The sequence below is a fragment of the Euphorbia lathyris genome, chromosome 8 (assembly GCF_963576675.1).
Source record: "Euphorbia lathyris chromosome 8, ddEupLath1.1, whole genome shotgun sequence".
Lineage (NCBI taxonomy): Eukaryota > Viridiplantae > Streptophyta > Magnoliopsida > Malpighiales > Euphorbiaceae > Euphorbia > Euphorbia lathyris.
In genome coordinates this window covers 81,245,615-81,268,544 of record NC_088917.1, presented here as the reverse complement: position 1 = coordinate 81,268,544, position 22,930 = coordinate 81,245,615, and the positions used below count along the sequence as shown (strand labels likewise).

Sequence of the window (22,930 nt, the reverse complement as noted above, 5' to 3'; positions counted from 1 at the left end):
CGTAAGTAGGGCTGGAACGGCGCATGGACTCATACTTTCCCTAATGTATCCCATCTCAATGAGTTCTTCCACTTTCTGCCTCATGATGTCATTCTCCTTTGGACTCATTCGATAATGGGGTAGGCTTGGTAAACTAGCCCCGGGCACAAGATCGATATGATGTTGGATGTCCCTCAAAGATGGTAACCCACTTGGTAACTCCTCGGGGAAAAGATTCGGATACTCGCCAAGTAGGCGGGTCACTTCATTCGGCATTTCTCGTTTGTCCACTGGGAAGGCTTCGTGATTCGCCTTAACCATTACAACATAGACCATCTAGATCTCTTCACATTCGCTGACAAATGATTTGTGTGTGGGATAGACTACCAAGGTAGACTTCTCATCGATCTTTGGCTCCCTCATCATTGGCGTAAATACGAACTTCACCCTATCCTTTACAAATCTGTAAGTATTCCCTCTTCATGCGTGGATGGCGTCGTTATCAAACTGCCAGGGTCTGCCCAACAATAGGTGGCAGGCGTCCATATCGACCACGTCACAACAGACTTCATCTCTATAATCACCAATCTCAATAGGCACCCTGCATCTCTGGTTCACTCTAAGTTCACCCACGTTTTGATCCATCCAACCCTATAGGGGTCAGGATGCGCCTCATTCAACAACCTGAATTTCCGAATGGCGCTGCTGCTCACAATGTTCTCTTGGCTCCCACTATCTATTATCACATTGCATCGCCCGTCTTTCACAAGAGAGCGGGTCCTGAATAGTCGGTGCCTCTGATCTCCCTCTATCCGGCTGGAGACTAACAAACGCTATACCACATGAATGGCGTATCTTTCTTCATCCGCCTCGTCATCATCTTCTCCTAAGGGTTCACAAAACACTTCATCCCCTTCTTCATAGTCATCTTCATACCTTTCCACCATGTTGGCGCTCTTCCTCCTAGGACACTAGTTGGACCTATGGCCTGGCTCATTGCACCGAAAACATTTAAAACACGCTGGTTTGGCGTACGGGTTGTTGCTCTTAGGTGGTATAGGTGCTTCTTTGTAAGGCCTAGTATCTTCGATAGATCCTCTCCCCACATTACTGACCTTTCCCCCACTGGCACTCGCCACCTGCTTGCCTTTGTCATAAGGCTTCATGTTATCTCTCCCCCCAGGCGTATGCTCGGTAGTGGCGGATCTTCATGATCTCCCGTTTAGTTGGGATTCGGCCTTGAGAGCTAAGTTTCTGGCGTCTTGTACCCGAACCACCATCTGCGTGCCAATGCGATCCTGGATGTGGTATCTTAACCCTTTTAGATACCTAGAAGTCTTTTGACTCTCGGTATCCGACAAGTTAGCCCTTGCCGACAGTCTCAAGAACTCTGATGTATACTCATGGACACTCCAGTTTCCTTGAGAGCATCCCCGGTATGAACTGTAGATGTACTGCTCAAAGTCTGGCGGTAGGAACCGCTCCCTCAACATCGCCTTCATCCGTAGCCAAGATCTAATTGGATCCCTGCCCCTTTTCTCATTTCTTCTCTCAATTGATCCCACCAAACTGAGGCGCCACCCTTCAAGCGATACGCCACCAGCCTCACTTTTCTTTCGTCAGGAATCCCAGCATACTCAAAGAAACGCTCCACTTCAGATAACCAGTCTAGGAACCCCTTTATCTCCAACTCACCTCCAAAAGAGGGTATGTCTATTTTTAGCCTAAAAGCATCATCTCTGTCAAAGTTTCCTAGATCTAGGTTTGTCCTAGCAACGCCCACACGTCTGTTGTCAACCGGACCAACATCCCTCATAGTCCGAAAGGCACCATCATCCCCAATATCTTCAAAGTCATCACTATCACTATCAGCATTATGAACAAGAACAAAGTTGGGTCTTCTTACCTCAGGATCCCTAGGACCCATTCGTGGAAGTTGGACATTTGCCAATGGCAGTCTGGGTGGTGTGGGTTGCCTTTGGGGCCGTTGTTCAAGGACTCCTTCCCTCCTCTGGTCTAACTCTCCGGTGGCTGGTCTGATCAAGGCACGGACCTCCAGTTTGAAGTTTTCCAGGGAAGTGGATAACTCCTAGAACCGTTGGTCGGTTTGCTTCTGCTGCTCGATGCTGGCTTGGATTTGTTCCGTGAGGTTCTCTCTCAGCTCCTCATATCTCCGGTCACTGGCCTCCATGGAATCTTGCGGTTGTCGGGGTTGAACCATTGCCAAAAGAAGTTTCGGGTTAGAAAACGATCGGCTCTGATACCAACTGATACAGATTGAAAGCGATAAATGAAGGTTTTAGTCGTAAACCAACAAAGAGGTTATTCTCTAGCTAAACTAGAAGGAGTGAATCCCAATATAACAAGGTATAAACCTTTGGTTCTCAAAGAGAATGATTTTAGATTGATAAAAGTTGCATATCCTTACAAAAGTGGGGGTTTAAATACATCCTCTAATGATAATAAAGACCAGGACTACCCCTACTAGGGTTATAACAAAGCGGTAGACAAAAGGGTAAAATAGGTGATACGCCCAGACAATTCGTACGGAGGTGCAGGTACAGAATGTCAGGGTGGTTGGTGATTTACTTCGTGAGGAAGTAGGCCTGGGGATCCGCCTAGGAATAGAAATTGATACACCCTCTCTTATAATCTGAGATCCACCCCTCTCGTATACGCCTGGACCCGCTCCACTTGTACATCCCTAGGATCCGCCCAGATAGGTGCTGGCGTTCCTCGTGTGGCATGTGGTGTCGGAGGGTCCGCCAGGACGTGTTTGGGCGGCGGCCCTAGTTAGGATGTCCGCATCATTTTTGTGAAGGTGATTGAATACAGAACATCAAATTCACATACCCATTTCGCAATCACCACCACCGGTGACATTTACACCGATGTAATCCTAATCGAGTCAATGTCTCTAGCAATAAGGAGGGGTGGGTAATCACACGTTGGTGTCTTCTGTTTCGATACAAACTTTGTAAACCAAATTCAACTTATGTATTGTGTCATCCCTTGAATTGGTAATTTGGTAGGCCTACACATTAGCTTCATTTCCATCTGTCAAATTTTGTTTTTTCTTTTTTTCTTTCAATTAAAATCTATTTATTTTACAGTAATTTGTAGAAACTTTATAACAAGTTTCACTTTATTTTACAGTAATCTATTCATATTTAACCTTAACGTTTTAAGCGAAATGCAGATTTAGCTCTAACCTAGAAAATTATGCGAATTTAACTCTAACGTTTTCAATAAAAATCAATTTTAGCCATACGCTATGGAAAATTTAAAAAAACTGGTTTGATTGTTATTTAACTGTCACATTGAACCTTACAAACAATTTTATTGATAAATTGAATCAATTTTGTACATTTTCAGTTGGTTTTTTTTTTTTGTAACCATATTAATAACACATTAGATATTTGAAATTGTTAAAAAAATTGTTTAATTTATACGTATCAGATTTAATTTTTAGCATTTTAACATAATTTTTGTACTTTGTTATTAATACATTAAATATTTTAGACATAATTGATATTTAGAATGTCTAAAGTAACAGTTCAGTACCCGTCATACAAGTTTTTCTAATAAATGTTAGGGTTACATTTACCCCATTTTAATAGAGAATTTTTACTGTATGCCAGGCATACCATGTCAAAATTCTGACGTGGTATGCCTGGCCAATAGAAATAAGCCACGTATTAAAAACTTAGTGTTCTGTTAATCTAATTTAAAATAATACAGCTGTTATTGCCTCCTAAGGATGAGAAGTCTGTCAAAACCCATCTTTCTCTTTCTCCCTCCCGCAAACTATCGCCGCCGCCAACCACATGATTTTTCCGATGATGGCCAAATTGATACAGAACTTGCATAAAGTTTGAAAGTATGAAATTCTAGCAGTTCTCTATAAATCTGATTTTCTTTTTTTTCTTCTAAATGGAAAGAAAGCATTTATGTGGGTACGAGAAATCCATATTTCTTCTCTGCCATGGGGTTCGGTTATTTCTTCCGCTTTACCTCTCCAGATCTATCTTCTCCTCTCATCAATCCCTATTTCTGCTCAGCCATGGCTGATTTGAACACACAAGGATTACAACTTAAGATGAAATAATATATATAGAGAGAATCAGTTAATCATCTTAAGGATTTGCTAAACAATTCAATTAGGGAAAGAGATTATGCAATTAAAAATCCCATGGATTCTCCCAGTAAAGCTTGCTGAAATTTTGAACATTGAAGATGTATAACAATGAAGTCCCTTTTCTCATATAAAATATGGAATTAAAAAAATTTGTTCTTCTGGGAGTTAGATTAATTAACTATTACAGTTTGAAGGTTATATTAATTAATTTTTGATGCAATTGTTTTTGTGATGGAGATGTTCAAACATTGAGTTTCTGCAACATGTGTTTTGGCAAAGAAGAAGATAGATAAATGTTTATTAAAATTCCGTAAAAAGAAAAGATTTAATAGAACCTTTGTTAGGTTTTTTGGGATGTGGCTTATTTCTATTGGCCAGACATACCACGTCAGAAGTTTGACATGGTATGCCTGGCATACACTAAAAATATGTTAAGGCTAAATCTAACTTTTGGTTAGGGCTAAATTTGAATTACATTAATTATGGCCGCCGATTTTCTAGATCTTTTTTACCCTTAATTCATTGTAAGGATATAGTAGTTCATATTAAGGATGATAACGGGTACTGTACCTACGCGTATCCGGTATTACCGATCCTAATAATTAGGTTATAAATTTGTCAAGCTAAGAGCTAAGTTGATACTAGGATGATAATGGTTATGTACCCGCCGGTATCTAGTACTACCGTTTCTAATGGGATTACCGGTACTCTATATGAGACGAGTATGAGCTTAAAAATTACCAGTGATTGGTATGATAATATTGCGGGTACCCTTTAACCGGTGGTCCCGACTCCTTTATAGACCCGGATGTGATTCGAACCCATGACCTCCCAAGGCATAGGTAAGCTCTCAACCACTAGGCTAAGAGCTTCACCAGTGCATTATAAGCATATAAAAAAGCCATTAATTTTGTACTTTTAAGGTGTACATAAATTAACAAATTCAATAAAATACTTAGCACCATATTTTATTATTAATTTCTTTCTAAAAATCCCAACATTGTACCTACGGTTATCCGGTACTACCGATTCCAATGGAATTACGAGTACTCTGTATAAAAAAAAAGTATGAGAGGAGTATCAATTCAAAATAATTAACAATTAAGGGTATGGAAATACAACGCATACCTGTTACCCAGTGGTCCCAACTCCTTTATATGAAAAATATATTGATAACCTAAAAATTTAACAAGTGGGATTTGAAAGCATAACTTATTGTCTTATCGAGTGACCTAAACCTTTTAACTAAATTACTTTTATTGAATAAGTTTGAAAACATATGGCTTTATATATTAGTCATTGTTAATTAGAGTCTCTATATAAGAAAACCCTAAATTGCTCTTCCGCCACCAGCAGCCGCCATCTACATCACTCTCAATATTCTTCATGCTATGTGTCTAGCTAGCAGATTGGGAATAAACAAGACAATAAGAAGCGCAATATTTCAGTTTTTCCAGTTCATTAGTGTCAACTTCTTCTTCATTTGAAACTCGTTTTGACATACCACAGATGCTAGATTGGTAAAATCTGATATCCAAGGTAACATCTGTTTAAGTGTTAAATGAGTTTTTGTGTCATCTTGAGTAGGGAGCAATTATTTAGATCCTTTTTTCTGTTGTGGCATAACTAGATTGTGCAGGCAGTACAGGTACCATTTTTCCGGATCTCTTTCTTGCTTTGAATTTGATTGTTTCGACAATTTTCTGAAATCTTCTTTTCCTTCATGTTCAATCTAATATTAGGAAAATTGAAGCTTGTTATTTGAGAGATAATTATTTCCTTGTATCCTTCAATTTAAAGAACTTACCCATATTTCTTACCCCTATAATATTTGTCTCTTAAATCTCGATTGAGCTTTGACTTTCTTCCTCTTGTTCTTCAATCTTATTTGTTAATGTATTATTATATTTTTAATATTTATAAATATGCCCCCTATATTTTTTATATGTTTCGGTTTCCTATGTTTTTCAGAAATTACTTTTCCTAGCTAATATGGTTTCCGTATCTGTTTCCCTTTCCGTGCAACATAGGTAAAGCGTATTGATGTTTTCCAAAGAGATTTTGTTGTAGTTTCCAAAGGCAAAGGAATTATTAAAGATTGGGATTTTAGGATTCACAGGCCTATTTTTACATTAATTGCAAGTCTCTTAAAGTGACTCAACTCTTATCTGAATTCTTGTAAAGTTGAAGCTGGTACAAGTGTGATATGATTATTTTATGCAAAAGTTAAACATTTCTACATTTTATTTACTTATGAGGTTAGAACACTAAATGAGATGAAGGATTGAAAGCAAAATTAATTAAGGAGATGTCTCATTAACAACTTCTAATGGTTTAAAAAGGCTTTCTTTTTCTTCAAATTGCTTTATTTTTCCTCAAATTAGTGTTCGAATTGGTTAGTTTAGTTGCTTGATTGAGACAAGGAAGCAAGCTAAACGATGATTTTAACTTAGTTTAATTTTGTGCAGGAAAAACGATGGTCCTCAAGAAACACGAAGAAACTTCATGTCAATATGTGAGTGCATCACCAAATCTATCGGGCACTCCCAATAACAAAAAAGGATACTCTAGCATTGATTGCATAATGTGGCCGGCGAAAACGATACTCTTCTTCCTCCTTGATTATATCCAAGGCCAGAAGCCGTTGATACTCGCAGTTAACTTGCGCCAGCTCTTTCTTAAGCTTTAATACTACCTTTGTATAATCGTCTTTGTTCCTCTCATAGTCCCGACATTTCTTTTTGAGCTTTCGGTTTACTTGCATCAAATTTGACGCCTCTGGTTCTGCAGTAATGACAGGCTCTGTTTCCAAACCGTGCTCTGCATCAACTGAATTAACCAATAATCCTCTAACTCTAGGCCTCTCTACCGCATGGTATCCAATTAAACCACAATGATAATCCCAGTACTCCCATGTCATTTCCTTCAATCGAGCTTTAAGCTTCTGGAAAAGGGAAGTTATCTCAAACCCTTGTTTGTTGCGTGTTGGTTCAACAAAATTTGCTTCAAGAACACTGGCCACCCCTCTACCCCTATTGCTTGAATAGCTCACAACTGGCCAAAATGGCAGTATTAAGCGATTTTTATAGTAGACACTGAAACCATGGACATTTACATGTGGAGCTTCTTTTATAAACCCAATTGTAGTTATGACCTCACCCTCTTTAACTCCATCACGTCGAGGTTTGTACAAGATGAATTGTGAAAACTTGAGATCATTGGCAAGATTGTGATGCTCGACAAGTCGCCCACGCAATATTATTCTGAAAGTTTCAGGTAGTCGCAAGTACAATATAGACAAATACACTCGGAGGGAATAATGTAATCGGTTTGCTATGTGCTGTTCACCACTTTTTTTTTTATATCCCCACTTATATGGATATCCTGCTTCTCTCTCTTGGTTTCTCCAAGCAATGATTTTCTCACCTCCCTCTAAAAGGTCAGTTTTGTTCTTCTGATCCATTATCTTTTTTCTTACTTGTTATTATCTTTCTTTCTGATTCTGTAATTGAGTTATAGAGTCATGGAAACTGATGTGTAAGCTATGGTTATGAACCCAGTGCATTGAAGGTACGGTTAAAAACGTGATGCTTGTTTGAGTGCCTGTTGTTTTGTCTCTAAAGTTAGTCTCGACGTGTGATGCTTGTTTGAGCGGCTATTGTTTTGTGCTTTTAACTTGTTTTAGGGTGTCTTTGGTGTGTCGTAATGCAATGTAATATAATCAAAGATGCAATGTAATAGAATGAAATAGTGATTCAATTACAATGTTTGATTGACAAATAGAACAAATATGATAAAAATGTAATTACCATTACAATACTTATATTTGGTTAGTTAAATGTAATCATAAAATTTATTTACATAATTAAACTTAACAAAAAAAAAAAAACATGAAAAATGTGAAATTAGTATATAGTTTTCCGTATTTTCATATTATTTTTTTACATTTTTCTCGTGTTTTCGTTTTCCCTTTTCAGGTTTTCTATTTTCTTTTTCTCTGATTTTTCTTATTTTTTTAATTTTTTACATTTTTTTTTTCTTTTTTTCGTTTTGAGTTTTTCTAGTTTTTGAGAATGATGAGAGGTGAGATTTGACAAATGAGGGGTTAGAAATTATGATTACATGTTTTGAATGTAAGGATGATTAAAGCAATTTTTTTTATGTAATTGAGATTACAATATCGTTGAACAAAATTTAATCTACGAATTTTTCATTCAATTGCAATAAAATTTTAATATGCAACCAAACGTAATGACACTTCAAAGTAATGAGCATTCTATTACAAAACTCATTACATCTTACCAAACGGCCTCTTAGTGTTTGCTAATTGGACAAATGATGTTCTTGCATGCCACACAGAAAATTACAACAGTTTTGCATAAAAATAACTGACCTTAATTCAAAGAATACTTGAAAGATTGTCAAATAGGGCATGAATAGACGAGCTGACCTGGTTAAATCGTGGAACTAATGAAATTCAATTCAATTTTTTATTTATAGACGAGGTAACCTGTTTATAAACTGGTTGACCTGGTTAAGTTGTTTGAATATTCAAATTCAATTAAAATCGTATTTTTTAGACGGCTTGATCTTTTTAAGCCATTTAAGTAATAAAATTCTATTAAATTCATATGGTTTAGATGAGTTGGCTTGGTTACGTCATTTAAGTAATCATCATATTCAATTAACTTTGAATTGTTTACGCGAGTTGACCTGTCATATCATTTTAGCACCATAAGTAACAGATAACAAACACATGTACACACGGGAAAAAAAAATTATATTGTGTTGCATACGAAATGGACAAAACAAATCCAAATATTTTGTCAAATTGAAAATTATTAATCTCCAATTCAACTATGAAATTATAATAATTTAAGAAAAATATTAAAACCACTTAATATATGTGTTTCTTAATGATTACTGAAATTGACTCAATTTAGAAGTATTATAGGTAAAATTGTTCGTGGTTGCCAAAGTTAGGGGTCAAGTTGAAGCATATTAGAAGTTAGGGTAAAATTTGTCTTGATTGTCAATATTTGTTTGATTTCATGAGACAACTTATACAGCCTTTTTCGAGACCTTTTAGGAGCATTTAATGTCGGTTTTTAAGCCTTTTCTGATTCTCCCAAATGTAATTCTTGGTGAACTTCTTATCAGATAAAAGTACAGAGAGAAGATACTTTGTTTGTGATGAAACTAGTCCGAAACTAGACATTTTCGTTGCAGCAGGTCGGAGAACTTTTGAAAGGCTACACAATGTGAACTCTATTCCGAACTTCATTATCACATTTCCTGTCCTTCAAAATCTCCATTATTTACAAACTCGGGGGAGGAAAACACGGTACCAGAGTAGATTTCGTCGCTAATGAGATGGATTCCTTTGATAGAGGGTTTGAAGGGTTAGTGACGAGCACACCCTTTGGCTTCTTCAAGATAAGATTTGGAAGCCATTTGAACTTGTGCATTGAATTGGTACAATTTCAACTCCAGTTCTCCTATTAAGATCTCTATCAAATCTGCATAAATTAAGTTGTAAATTAGAGGTCAGAAACTTAACTTAGATGTTGTTTTCATTAAATGGTACTTTGTGATTATCCCAACAACAATTGCCTTTGTAATAACAGAGAAGCATAGATGGATGCTCTTTTCAATATTGAATTTGCTAGTAGGATATGAGAATGGTAAAGACTATGCACGTTCCTATTCCTATGGTAATGAATTGTACCGAAAAATGAATATAAATAGCACTAGCAATAGATTTTTGGTTAAATTTCAAAACTTTACGCCAGTTTTGTTATTTACCTTCAATTTGATTTCTGAAAGATGTAAACCTTATTCTTTTTCATTTGAGCTTCATTCAGACATGTAATAGTCTTATTCTGTAGAAACATTTGATAGTGTCAAAAACATTCCATTCCACCCCATTGCAGTAAATGTATAAAACATATAGGAATTGTTGCACATATCATCATTATTCCTATAAGTTTTATGTGTTTCATTTGAGTATTTTGATGCTTTGAAAAATATGAATTATGTTAGCACTTCTCTACATTCTACCTCCTACAGACATGACCGCTATTAGCTCCAATGACCTGATCAAAGACATGATAGGCATGGATTATCACTTCTCTTACATTTGTATCATATACAATACTTATATAGATAATATAACATGATTTTAACATAACAACCCGAAATTACCACACTTACTTATGTTCTAATTTAGAGAGTAAAATTTTAAAGAGTAGCTATAAAAAGAAAAACTAAACAGATACTTACTATTACGAGTTGATTTGATTGCATCTAATTTACGAGATCCCGCTAAGTCTTAAAACACTCCCCTAAAATAGGGGACAATATTATTCATACAAGTTCAAATCAATAGCCAACTTAGTTGTTTATTGTGGTAGCCAACTTCAAATACTTAAAAGCCAAAATTTGGGATCTCATTCAAAGCATAATAATAAGAACTACTCCTGCTTCCTCTTTCAATTACTGAACTCTCTAACCCGTGTTTGGTTCTGCCCAATCAGGAGTGCCATATATATAACTGAAGGAAATATGGTTATCTAAGAACTTGAAACTTTTTACTAATGGCATAAAAGTCTATTGTAACTAAACAGGGGCTGAACAGAACATATGCATAAAAGTCTATTGTTGTAACTATAGTGCACGCTAAGCTTAGATAAACTAATTAAATGTCAAACTCGTTTAAATTCCATATGAACTCGAACAAATCCATATCTTGAACAAATATTGTTATTATTAAAACCTAAAAGTACTGTTTCAGTTATTTGGATGCAATTTAGAAAAGGGTAACAGTACTTGACATAAAAAGACAAATTTTTAGAAGAGAACTTCAATGTTTACAGTATGAGCTTTTGTAGAAGTTGATTGTACGTACTGAGAGTATTTATACATTAATCTTTCAAGATCTCTAATGGCGCGCATTGATTGGTCACTAGTTGCCACTTGTCGCGGCATGATATGCACACCACATGCATGACACGTGGCAACTGCCTATGTAACATCTAAATATTTATGCATTATTAAAAAAAATAAAAATAAAATAAAATAACAATAGGACTGAATAAATAAATAAAAGTAGGGGGGATTAGTTCTTTTGTTAAAAGAAAATAAGAAGAAAAGAAATAGGTGAGGGACCATGTTCTTAGTATTAATTCTTATTATTAATTATTATTATTATTATTATAATTACTAATATTTGGTGGAGTTGGGTTCGAGATAACATACCAGAACCAAATTCTTTCATGCGCAACTTTATTTTCTCTTTTCTTTCAATCCTAACTTTCTTCGTAACTCCCTACTCCGATCACCGTTTGAAGCGAAAATCATACCATTGAATTCCTTATTTCATAAGGAAGATTTTGAGACCACTATTCATATTTTTCTGACCGAAAAGGGTTGTGACCGGAGCGGGTATTTTCACCGGAAAAGTGTTAGATCCCGACCTTTTAGGCGATTTTAGTAGTGAAAGGAGTATATTTTTGGATTCATTTGAATGTCGGCTATCTCGTGGTAGTCTCAGTTCGCACTTTCGACACGTTTGACGGAATTCCGGCAACCGGCCACCGCTTTCCGGTAAGACTCTTGTGAGCGTTTTTCAACCAGAATTTTACCCGGGTTCTGATATATATGATTTTTTTTTCTATATTATTAGTCTTCTATGATAACTAAATTTTTAAAGGGTTAGAACTTTAGATTTAAGTAAATGGTTATTGTTTAATTAGAAGAGTTAGGGACATTCAGAACATACATTACATATCTATCGTTTTTTTTTAAACACGAATTAATTATAGGAATGCATTTTTATATTTATAGGGGAGGAAGAAACGGGTGAACAAGTACTCGAACAGTTTGATTAACTTGGAACGAGAGGTAATCATAATTATTAATATTTATATGTATATATATATATCTATATATGAATTGTTCAAAGAAATATATATGTGTGATGCGATGATTAAACCATGCTATATGAATTAATATATGTGTATAACGTGTCCAGGAAAAAGGAATTGTTATATAGTGGTGATATTTTGGGAACAACCTGTTAATTATGATGATGGAGTGTTTTTAGTATGGTTGATCAAATGGTAGAGAATAGTTACTACTTGGTTGAATGGAATCAAATTTAAAATCATAGATTACTCAGCGAAGGTATATATAGATGTCCGAAATTTGGATATGGTTGTGCTTAAATTCGTAGATGATGCATATTATTTTGTTCATATGTTGAGGTAATTATTTTACAAGGTGATTGGCTATGGTAGAATAATAATACGTCTCATTTTAAAATCTCACTTAATTAGCTAGCTTAAGTGGGTAGGTACAATGGTCTGGAGGTTTGTTGATACTGTGATCACAGGCACCTGGGTAGGGTGTTATTTTACTCTGATTGAATTTGTATTGTGTCCTAAAACTAGGGGCGATAGCAGTACCGTATTGTTTGGATAATTATTATAAGGTTGAAAGGATATGTGTCCTACGATTAAATATTGTTAACCATTAGACCATTGGACATATTCCACTTAGGTTTAGTTAGGGCCCTTAAAAATAAATATATTAACTTTAGGATATTATTTATAGTCAAGAGTCTGGTTTGTTATGTTATCAGGTTAAATATAATAGGTGTGAATGATATGTATTTATATATGTATATGTATGAATATTTGTAATTATGCTTATTGATAGGGAGTATATTGATGATGTAGTAGCTGTGTCTAGGAAGAGCGATAGAATTATGAGTGTTAAGCTAGTGATAGGGGATGAGGTTGTGAATGTCATTAGTGCATATGCGCCACAAATAGGATTAGATGTGTCTATAAGACAAGCTTTTTAGGATGACTTAGAGGAAGTGGTGCAACAGGTTCCTAGGGATGAAAAAATGGTACTAGGGGGTGATCTCAATGGACACGTGGGTTCTAGGCGAGATGGGTTTGAGAGTGTTCATGGAGGGTATGGTTTTGGAGATAAGAATGAAGCAGGAAATGATATTTTGGAATTCGCATCAGCCTATGACTTGAGTATCATGAACACATGGTTTATGAAGAGAACATCTCACTTAGTGACTTATCGGAGTGGCGGTAATGCGAGCCAAATTAACTTCTTCTTAGTAAGGAGTGCTTGGAGAAAGAGTTATATTGATTGTAAGGTGATCCCTGGTGAGAGTACGACAATCCAACATAGAGTAGTGGTGCTAGATTTTCGAAGTAGGAAATGTATAAGAAAACAAACACCTCAAGTAGAGACTAAGATTAAGTGGTGGAAATTGCAAGGGGAGAATCAACAAAAATTTGTGGATGAGATGACTAAAAAAGATATTTGGACTTGCAATATGAATTCAGATATAGATTCGATATGGAATAAGATGGAGCATAGTATAAAGGAAGTAGCGAAGGAAGTTCTAGGGGAATCTAAAGGTAGCATGCCACCGGGTAAGGACACATCTTGGTGGACAGAAGAAGTACGACAAGCAGTAAAGAGTAAGAGAGAATCCTATAAACTATTGGGGAAATGTAGGAGTGACGAGAACTACAAAAAATACAAAGAGGCTAAAAGGGAAGTAAAGAAGGTCATACGAGATGCTAGAGCAAAGGTGAATCGGGATCTGTATACAAGATTGGATACGAAAGAAGGGGAAAGAGACATATATAGAATTGCTCGGATGAGAGATAGAAAGACGCGAGATCTCGGAAAAGTTAAATGTGTGAAGGATGTGGACCATAAAGTCCTAGCTGGAGATGAGGATATCAAGGAACGATGGAGGTCCTATTTTGATGAATTATTAAATGGAGATCGCCAACAAGATGTTGGAGATATAAGTATCCATCACGATATGATAAATCATGAATGCTTGCGGAGAATTCAAAAGGGTGAAGTCAAAATGGCATTAAGTAAGATGAAGTTGAAGAAAGCAGTAGGACCTGATGGCATCCCTATTGAGATTTGGAGATGTTTGGGAGAAAGAGGAATCGAATGGTTGACGACGTTCTTCAACAAAATTTGGAGAAACAATAAGATGCCATCAGAATGGAGGAAAAGTACCTTAATCCCTTTGTATAAGAACAAAGGCGATGTCCAAGATTGTGCCAACTATCGGGGAATCAAATTAATGAGTCACACTATGAAACTTTGGGAGCGAGTGATCGAACAAAGGCTAAGGAGGACGGTGAAGATCTCGGAAAACCAGTTTGGCTTTATGCCGGGAAGATCAACTATGGAAGCCATCCATCTAATGAGACAATTAATGGAGCACTATCAAAATAAGAAGAAAGACTTGCATATGGTTTTCATTGACTTGGAGAAAGCATATGATAAGGTACCAAGGGAAGTACTTTGGTGGGCCTTGATAAGGAAAGGCATTTCGCGGAAATATATTGACATCATAAAGGACATGTATGAGGGAGTATGCACGAGTGTACGTACTAGTGTTGGGAAGACTGAAGAGTTTCCTATTACGATTGGAGTGCATCAAGGTTCCGCACTAAGCCCATTTCTTTTTGCCATCATTATGGATGAACTAACAAGTTCACTTCAAGATGGTATACCATGGTGCATGCTGTTTGCAGATGATATTGTGTTGGTTGATGAGACGAAAGAAGGAGTGGAGAGGAAGTTGGAACTATGGAGACAAACTCTAGAATATAGAGGCTTTAAGTTGAGTCGAAGTAAGACAGAATATTTGGAGTGTAAGTTTAGCGGCCGTAGGAGTAGGGAGGCAGGGACAATCACCCTAGATGGGAGAGTTGTTCAGGCCTCGGATTGCTTCCGGTATTTAGGATCTATTATCCAAACGGATGGAGAAGTAGATGGAGATGTTGCTCATAGGATTAAAGCTGGTTGGTCGAAGTGGAAGAGTGCTACGGGTTTCCTTTGTGATCCCGGCATGCCTAATAGATTGAAGGGAAAATTCTACCGGACGGCAATTAGACCAGCATTGTTATATAGTACGGAGTGTTGGGCAGTGAAACACTGCCACATCCATAAGATGTCGGTGGCGGAGATGCGTATGTTGAGATGGATGTGTGGTCATACGAGAAAGGACCGGGTGCGTAATGAAATAATTAGGACAAAAGTAGGGGTCACATCTATTGAGAATAAAATGAGAGAAAAACGACTAAGGTGGTTTGGCCATGTGAGACGTAGAGCGCTTGATGCGCCGGTTAGGAGAACCGAAGAGTGGCAAAGGGATGTAGTGGTGAGGCGTAGGGGAAGACCTAAGAAAACTTGGAGGAGGGTGATCGAGAGTGATATGAGTTTACTGGGAATTGAGGAAAATATGGTAGTGGATAGGACGGAGTGGAGGGAGCGAATCTGTGTCGCTGACACGACTTGATTTTCACGGTTTTATATGATGGTTCATGTTAGCCAACCCCGAATCATTTCGGGACTAAGGCTTTGTTGTTGTTGTTGTTGTTGAGTAGGCAGCTCACCCCTTGCCATATTTTTTCAGGCTAGGTTCAGAGGTTCTCCTATTTGCTAGATTTTCAGGGTTACCCTGCGTTCAGGCTGGCAAGCATAAGCATCTCATTCCCGTTAGCAATTTTGTAGGCATTCATTAGGATTTATTATATTATTGGTTTGGATTATTTGCTTAAATTTAAGCGAATATTGTTGATGGATTAAATTAATTGGTTGGTTATTTAAACTTTTGGTTATGAGACTTTGATAGATGGAAATAAATGGAGAGCCTTTATGTAGCTATATTGGTAATTATGCTTAATTATGATAATTGTTTGGTTTCCTTTGCAGTTTCAATGTGACCCGGGACGAGGGTTACAGCCTATTACTAAGCAAGTCGAGTCTCAAGAGGAACATGCGGGCCACACGCCCCTTTCCATTGTCAGTTGCTACTAAAATTCTATCCAATCCTTGATGACGTGTGTTTGTCCATTCGATGAACAAAAACCTTGTGCTTTAGGCACATACAATCTCGGTTGAGACTTAAACTCGTAGTAGAAATTCTAACCATCTTTCTATCTTATCTTAAACTTATACTAAAGTTCTAACCATCTTTCTATATTATCTCAGGCACAAGAAATATCCCTTCAATCATTACAATATTACCTCACATATTCTCTAGTATCAAATTAGTGTGGTAAGCATAGATTGAACAACAGAACGACCATGACTCAACAAAGAAATCAATTTCATCCCTACTTCATATCAACAACATACATGTCAGATCGAGTCCCGGATGGACATTGGCTGGTCAGCTGGATGTTGACGGGACAGAGTTTCTTTGAAGTTATTACTTCTGGTTTCAAATGAAACTATAATATAAAATAACCATTGTGCGACCACTATCATTCTAATTCATTCCTCAGTGCCTGTTTTCCAAATCCAAAACAAAGTAGGAACACAATTATAAACTGGTCAAATTCTATACTGCACCGTATAGCCATTACCTGAGCTAATTCTATATGTTATATGTATCATGGAACAGTTTGAATTAAAAGTTCAAACTTATAGTTAAGACCCTATCACATATCTCATATAAATCTCTGACAATTTGTTCCCACGTCTAAATAGAAGAAATTGTCTAAAGGAATTTAATATAGCAAGCAATAGAAAAAATCGATTGACTAATGAAACATTCTTAAAGCCAATGCCAACAAATGAATAGTTCAAGAAAAAAGTTAGAATTTCAAAAACAAAACTATTTACTATAATGAAATTTCAATAGCATGCAGTTTCACTCCTGATATATTCCAGATATAAGAAAAGTATTCACATATAGCCACATCTGACTCGAACAAAACTTTACAATATCTCAACTCGACTCTCCAATCATAATTGATAAACATCATCCTTCTTCTACCCAGATTGTTTACTTTCTTTACCCTGTGTTTATGCACCAAAAAACCAACAGTCTATACCATTTTAAAGGCCAATGTCGAAAGACACTTGCTCTTCTGTGTTGCAACCCTAGATAGTACGTATCCTTGTTGGGTTGTTGTCCAACAGTGCACGATCTCGGGAGCTAAAGAACATAACAAATTTGATGTTGTTCTTTATATGCTTTCGAATGTAATAGCCTTCTTCTGTAATAGCCTTGTTCTTTCTTATTTGATCTCCATTCAGACATGTAATAGCCCTCATCTGTAGAAACATTTGATGGTTTAAAAAAACATTCCACCACATTGTAGGAAATGTATAAGACATATAGGAATTGTGCAACATATCATCATTATTATCATAAGTGTTATCTCTGTTTCTTTTGAGTATTTTGATCCTTTGAAGAATATCAATTGTGTTAGCTACATACAGAAAAACTAAATATACTTACGATTATGAGTTGATTTGATTGCACCTGATTTATGAGACCGCTAACTCTTTAAAACACTCCCTAAAATAGCAAATAATACGTTTCATAAAAGTTAAAATCAATTATTCCATTTCTCTACCTTTTAATTTTTTTATTTTAAAATTTTGGTAAGAATGAAAAATAACTATTTTTAGAAAGAAAATTAACCGTTGTCTATCAGCAGAGCAAACATTAATAGTTGACCAAACCCAACTAAATCTGATTCACACACCAAACAAAATTTTAATTAATTTTAAAATAAATTAAAATTAGTTCACCTTCTTCAAACAATAGAAACCACAACAAATGTGAGTCCACAAGCAGCTCAGCAGAGAACATAGAAGATAATTATGGTTACAACTGAACCACTTAAGCAAGATATTCTTCCCAGAATTATGCAGAAAACACCATCTAATGTCTGAACTATTCATAGACCTCAAAGTCTACCTCTCATCCCATACTCTTTTTCGATCATGTCCGAGATAGATCCTCCACTCAGTATAGATAAGATATTCGCCAATCCAAAACTAGCTGCAATTATTACTGCTTTGTCTAATTTCAGATTAAACCTGTCATAAAAATACTTTGCAATTATATTAACAGTTGTAAGTTCCAAACTATTTTCAGTTGTAACCATATCTACATAGATTGCAATATATTTTTGCTTAAATTTCAAAATTTTACCTATGATTTAGTTGCATCAACACCCCAAAGCTTCAATCGCTCTTCTATCTCTCATTGGCTTTCAATCCAAATACACAAAAACCAATCATCATCAAACTCATACAGATCATGAAAAGAGAGGAAATGGATTTCAAGCAACGGTTGGACTTAAGAAGAGGAGACAGTGACATTGATTCTTCAAGAAGTGATTCATAGTCGGGTTTTGGTGTTGTTGAAAAGCACCAACTGATTTTGATTTGTGCTCCTGTTGGTAAACATTGTTCCTGCTGTTTCAGGACAAATTGAAAATGGGAAGGGACACCCGGAAATGGAAACAAAATGGACATGGACATCGAATTTAAGAGCTAAATTACCTGATACAGATCTTGAAAAGAGAGGAAATGGATTTCAAGCAACTGTTGGGCTTAAGGAGAGGAGACAGTGACATTGATTCTTCAAGAAGTGATTCATAGTCCGGTTTTGGTGTTGTTGAACCAGATCATGAAAAGAACCAACTGATTTCGATTTGTGCTCGTGTTGGTAATGATGAAACTAGCAAATTCCAGCATCATAACAGAATACATAGATAAATATGGGTTAACAATTATTCACATTTTCACGTTTCATAAAATTGAAAAAAAAAAAAAAAGATTGCAACAACCAACCTTGTTATGTATGAGGCAAAAGTAATGAAATTTGTATGAGCTCATGACTATCTTCATGACTAATTTCTTTGTATAATGTACATACTCATTTTTTTCGGACTAATTTTTATGTTTTTAATAAATTTTAATCAAAGTTTGAACAATTCGTAAATTATTAACAATATATGGTATCAACTCGAAAATAATTCATGAAGGAAAAATGGTACTATTAAAACTAATTTATCGTATTCTGATATAAATCGGTAAAAATGCTGAATTTTATTAAAATTATGACTAAATGGAGTTAATGAATGATTTCAACTTGTTGTGAATTTTATTCGAGATGTATTCCTATTATTTTAAATAAAATCGGATTTGTTTGAATATGGAAGTTATGATTTTTTTTATTATTATTAAAAGTGGATGAGGGTGGTGAGCATGGAGCCTAGACATAACTATGTCCAAATGTCGGCCAAACAGATTTTTTTTTTATGTATTATATATGATTGATATCAAAGTCATTTTTACAAACACTAGGCTTTCTACAGAAATCTAGTAGTATAAATATCAAACTAATTTTTTTTGTGTGTAATATATATATAATTGGAGGTAAAGGCTATGCTTACTTTCTAGAATTGTTCCTTTTTTTTTGTAGGAAAAGAAAAGAAAAACAAGCCAACAACCCCACAAACTAACCCGGGATTAGCCTAGGAAAGCTAACCCTAACTGGATCATCTGAAAGCAAAGAAAAGAGGAAATCCGGAGGAGACGAGAAAGTTGAGACTCCCAACATCCTCACATGGCCCTCAGCAGTTAGGCAGTCTCCAGCCCTGTTCTGCTCACATGGCCTTCTTGAATTGTTCCTTTAAGTATGATAATTTAATTTAGGGTAAATTATAAAATTGGGTCAAATGAACATTTACATATTTAAACCAATTAGCCAACTCATTATCTATTTAGACTATATATTTATGACTTTCCCAAAATGCCCTCTATATATATATATATAAAACAACTTAAGCAAATTTCATTTCTTCTTCTACACCGCTAACCTTGCAAACTCAATGTTTCATTTTGAGCCACTAAATCTTTGTATTTCTTCTTCTAAAGTCTTTCAAATCGATTTCAATGGCAAGAATCGGCAAGAAGGTATGTGTTTTTACGATTTTGAATTTGAATGACAATCATTTCGGTCCCTATTATAGTATATTACTTCTTCTGCGATTTTGGATTAGGGTTTATTCTCTTTATGTGTTTTTTCGTTAGTTTATAGCTACATTTTGCGAAATAAAACATAGAAATAGTTCAAAACGGTTGGATCGACTTCATTTTGTAGAAATTACTACTTTGCAAAGATGAATTTGATTTGCAGATTTTGTAATCTGCGAAGCTAATTCATATTCATAAAGAAGCATTTTGTTTCGCAAATTCTAAAATTTGCGAAGTTGCAATGCTCCTTGGGAATTCACATATTGGCTTCTGACTTCGCAGATTTCACAATATGCGGAGCAAATTCATATTCCTGAAGTATTTTTTTTCCAGATTATAAAATCTGTGAAGTTACAAGTAATATGTGAATTCGCATATTGGCTTTTGACTTCGCACATTGGGAATATGCGAAGATATATGTACTAGATTAACTTCACATAACCTTAAATCTGCGAAGTAAATAGAGATTATGCGAAGTGGTATTTATTCATTATTATGAGAAACCAAGTGCATTTTTAACTCTAGCCAGCTTTTTCATTAAGATCTAATGCATGCCAAATGATGCTCTAACGAAACAAGTTTACCATATAAAGCTTAAAGGAAATCATTTATGATAATTAAGATCACTCAAAATACAAAAAATGTTACTTTAGCATCCAACAATCAACATATTAGAAAAAAATGAGGCATGAAGATAATAAGCTCAAAGTGAAGATCTTGTGATATTACTTTAGCCTATTGCCAGAATCGTCACAAAAATCCATTGGCACTTTAATGATATTGTACTACCAACCATCTTCACAAAAGGGACGAATATATCTTGTGCCTCTCTTTTACCAAGCTATAATATATATATATATATATAATTGGATTGATTTTGTTTATTCATATAATTGCCTATACATTTACATGGACAAAGGTGGGGAAAATAGTAGCAATATTTCCAAGTTCATCAGCATTAATGTACAATTTTGAAGTTCATGTACCTTAATAAAACTAAGTGGATCGAACTATAAAACCAGCATGACTCAACAAGAAAACAATTTCGTCCCTACTTCCTCTCAACAACATGGCCTCTTCCTTGATATTAGTAATGATCACATACCCTTTATTCAGATTACACCTGATATCAACTGACACACTTGCTCCTTGAATTTGCTTAAAATGCAAAGTATGTGGTACTGATATGATAATTTAATCAATAGCTAGTCATTATATCATAAATGGGTTGAAGGGGCTTGGTAAATTGCTATATCTAAATAAGTCATCATGAACACAATTAATATTCTTTACTCCAAATTTGATTCTTGAAAGATGTAAACCTTGGGCTTTCTCATTTTAGCTCCATTCAGACATGTAATAGTCTTCTTCTGTAGAAACATTTGATATTTGATGGTCTCAAAAACATTCCACCCCATTATAGGAAATGTATAAAACATATAAGAATTGTGCAACATATCATCATTATTCTCATAAGTGTTATCTCTGTTTCTTTTGAGTATTTTGATCATTCGAAGAATATCAATTGTGTTAGCACTGCTCCTACATTCCACCACATCGTGTCATACCTGATATTAGTCCCAATGACCTGATCAATACGATCAATCAATACGATCAAATATTGATCGTATTGATCAGGTCATTGGGACTAATATCAGGCATGACACGATGTGGTGGAATGTAGGAGTGGTAACACAATTGATATTCTTCAAAGGATCAAAATACTCAAAAGAAACATGGATAACACTTATGGGAATAATGATGATATGTTGCACAATTCCTATATGTTTTATACATTTCCTACAATGGAGTGGAATGTTTTTGAGACCATCAAATGTTTCTACAGAAGAAGACTATTACATGTCTGAATGGAGCTAAAATGAGAAAGCACAAGGGTTACATCTTTCAAGAATCAAATTTTCAGTAAAGAATATTAATTGTGTTAGCGATGCTCCTACATTCGACCTCCTCATGTCATCCCTGATGTTAGCCTCATTCCCGACCTGATCAAAGAATGGATACGATCAATTATCACTTTTCGTACATTTGTATCATATATAATACTAATATAAATAATATAACACGTTTTTGACATAACAACCCTAAATTACCGTCCTTACTTATCTTCTACTTTATAGAGTAAAATTTTAAAAAGTAGCTACAAAGAGAAAAACTAAAAGGATACTTACTATTACAAGTTGGTTTGATTACACCTTATTTAGGAGACCCCTCTAAATCTTAAGAGACTCTCCTAAAATCCTCTAAATCTTAAGAGACTCTCCTAAAATCGCAAACAACATTTTTCATACAAGTTCAAATCAATTACTCCATTTCTCTACTTCTATGCCAACTTAATTGTTTATTGTGGTAGCCAACTTCAACTACTTTTAAGCCAAAATTGGTGATTCATTCAAATAAAAACTACTTCTGCTTCCTCTATGTCCTAAAACAAATAAATAGAATCCTTATTCCCTTCACCTTTTCAATTACTAAACTCTCTAACATGTGATCTGTTTAATATCACTGGTTTGGTTCCGCCTTCAAAAAGCCCCACCAGTTTTTCTAAATTAATAGCCCAATAAGGAGTTCCATGTATAACTGAAGGAAATCTGGTAATTTAAGAACTTCAAACTTCTTAGTCAACTCCTTAACAGGTGATTTGTTTAATATGGCAGGTTTGGTAATTTAAAAACTTCTAACTTCCTTCACTTTTCAATTACTGAACTCTCTAACATGTGATTTGTTTACTCAACTGCCTAACCCTAGGAGTTTTTCTAAATACAGCAAAACTCTATCACCAAATGAAAATAAACTTACAAGTGAAACAAACAAAAGAAGTAAAAACAGCAGCAAACTTGATTACCAAATGAAAATTACCGGCAAACAGAGATGATCCTGAAGATAATTTTGTATGGGTTCATAAGTATGTCTTCACCAAGGCAATACCGATGCACTGTGTCTTCA

At 35.4% G+C, this 22,930-nt stretch overlaps 3 long non-coding RNA genes across 3 annotated transcripts; 2 read left to right on the top strand and 1 right to left on the bottom strand.

Moving 5' to 3' along the window:
• The first annotated feature begins 5,479 nt into the window (after positions 1 to 5,479).
• Positions 5,480 to 9,862, top strand: LOC136203424 (uncharacterized). The gene is made up of 3 exons (XR_010674830.1): positions 5,480 to 5,656; positions 6,586 to 7,556; positions 9,278 to 9,862. It is a non-coding gene; the product is annotated as an uncharacterized lncRNA (long non-coding RNA).
• Positions 9,863 to 11,462: 1,600 nt separating this feature from the next.
• Positions 11,463 to 15,785, top strand: LOC136202319 (uncharacterized). Its single transcript, XR_010674405.1, has 3 exons — positions 11,463 to 11,722; positions 11,963 to 12,019; positions 15,597 to 15,785. It is a non-coding gene; the product is annotated as an uncharacterized lncRNA (long non-coding RNA).
• A 1,670-nt stretch (positions 15,786 to 17,455) lies between these two features.
• LOC136204253 (uncharacterized) lies at positions 17,456 to 18,953 on the bottom strand. Its single transcript, XR_010675099.1, has 4 exons — positions 18,488 to 18,953; positions 18,135 to 18,400; positions 17,729 to 18,019; positions 17,456 to 17,492 (listed from the first exon to the last, which is right to left on the bottom strand). It is a non-coding gene; the product is annotated as an uncharacterized lncRNA (long non-coding RNA).
• Between the last annotated feature and the right edge of the window lie 3,977 nt (positions 18,954 to 22,930).